This window comes from Schistocerca cancellata, chromosome 2, assembly GCF_023864275.1.
Source record: "Schistocerca cancellata isolate TAMUIC-IGC-003103 chromosome 2, iqSchCanc2.1, whole genome shotgun sequence".
In the NCBI taxonomy this organism is placed as follows: Eukaryota; Metazoa; Arthropoda; class Insecta; order Orthoptera; family Acrididae; genus Schistocerca; species Schistocerca cancellata.
In genome coordinates this window covers 943,449,190-943,451,142 of record NC_064627.1, presented here as the reverse complement: position 1 = coordinate 943,451,142, position 1,953 = coordinate 943,449,190, and the positions used below count along the sequence as shown (strand labels likewise).

General features: G+C 56.4%; 1 non-coding gene across 1 annotated transcript; it reads right to left on the bottom strand.

Moving 5' to 3' along the window:
• Nucleotides 1–689: 689 nt before the first annotated feature.
• Nucleotides 690–764, bottom strand: Trnat-ugu (transfer RNA threonine (anticodon UGU)). The gene has a single exon. It is a non-coding gene; the product is annotated as a tRNA-Thr (tRNA).
• Nucleotides 765–1,953: the final 1,189 nt, after the last annotated feature.

Sequence of the window (1,953 nt, the reverse complement as noted above, 5' to 3'; positions counted from 1 at the left end):
GAGCAACAGTGTCCCTAATTTGCTGTGAAGTGGCGGTGCGGTCCCCTACGGCACTGCGTAGGATCCTACGGTCTTGGCGTGCATCCGTGCGTCGCTGCGGTCCGGTCCCAGGTCGACGGGCACGTGCACCTTCCGCCGACCACTGGCGACAACATCGATGTACTGTGGAGACCTCACGCCCCACGTATTGAGCAATTCGGCGGTACGTCCACCCGGCCTCCCGCATGCCCACTATACGCCCTCGCTCAAAGTCCGTCAACTGCACATACGGTTCACGTCCACGCTGTCGCGGCATGCTACCAGTGTTAAAGACTGCGTTGGAGCTCCGTATGCCACAGCAAATTGGCTGACACTGACGGCGGCGGTGCACAAATGCTGCGCAGCTAGCGCCATTCGACGGCCAACACCGCGGTTCCTGGTGTGTCCGCTGTGCCGTGCGTGTGATCATTGCTTGTACAGCCCTCTCGCAGTGTCCGGAGCAAGTATGGTGGGTCTGACACACCGGTGTCAATGTGTTCTTTTTTCCATTTCCAGGAGTGTACTAAGATGGTATCTGTTCTTTTGGACATGTCCGAAAGAACAGATACCATCGGTGACCATGCAACTCGTTAGAATGAAATTACAATTGAAGAACACCCTTAGCTGCTTACAGGCGTTGACATACGTCAACGGGGACAGATGAAAATGTGTGCCCCGGCCGGGACTCGAACCCGGGATCTCCTGCTTACATGGCAGACGCTCTATCCATCTGAGTCACCGAGGGCACAGAGGATAGCGCGACTGCAGGGATTTATCTCTGGCATACCTCCTGCGAAACCCACATCCTCGGTGGCTCAGATGGATAAAGCGTCTGCCATGTAAGCAGGAGATCCCGGGTTCGAGTCCCGGTCGGTGCACACATTTCCATATGTCCCCGTTGACGTATGTCAACGCCTGTAAGCAGCTAAGGGTGTTCTTTAATTGCAATTCCAGTCTAACGAGCTGCATGGTCAGCGATGGTATCTGTTCTTTCGGACATGTCCGAAAGAACAGATACCATCTTAATATATAGACGATGCTGTTGTCAAGTATAGTAATTCTCTTTTAATGTTTCTCACTTGCAGCTCTCAGAAAAGGCCCATTTGAGGTCTATTCAGAGAGACCCGTCTCTGTTGTCCCGGCCTGTTTATGTTCGCAGCTGCTGTGATGGACTGTCGGTGCGAAGGCGATCTCGTGGCGACCGAGTTTCCAGCGGTGTGGAAATTGGCGTACGGACATGCTGCAGAAAGTGGAGTAAGGGGACGACGATGCATGCGGGCCCGCGCCGTGGAAACTGCCGCGTTGCGGCGCGCGGCCACCGGCCAGCGGAAATTCCCCGCTCGTCGGGCGTCGCGACGCGTTACTGCCGCTCCGGCGGGCCGCAGCCGCCGCCGCCGCCGCCGCCGCCGCCGCCGGCCTAGGCTTCCCGCAGCACCGCCGGCCATCAGCGCGCTCACTGGCCTTCACCTGGCGACGCCAGCCGGCGTGGTCACCACTCACGTCCCTGTGCTGTCTTGCTCAGCTCTGCTCGTCTTGCTGTGCGGAACAAGGCTGTAGCAGTTTGTACTCCGGAGGTGCACTCTTGGCGGTGTGTAGTTTCAAAATGGCTCTGAGCACTATGGGGCTTAACATCTGTGGTCATCAGTTCCCTAGAACTTAGAACTACTTAAACCTAACTAACCTAAGGACATCACACACATCCATGCCCGAGGCAGTCGCGCGGTTCCAGACTGAGCGCCTAGAACCGCTAGACCCCACCGTGGCCGGCGGTGTGTAGTTTACACAGCGTGGTCCACTGATAGTGACCAGGCCAAATATCTCACGAAATAAGCATCAGACGAAAAAAACTACAAAGAACGAAACTCGTCCAGCTCGAAGGGGGAAATCACATGGCGCTATGGTTGGCCCGCTAGATGGCGCTCCCATAAGTCAAAC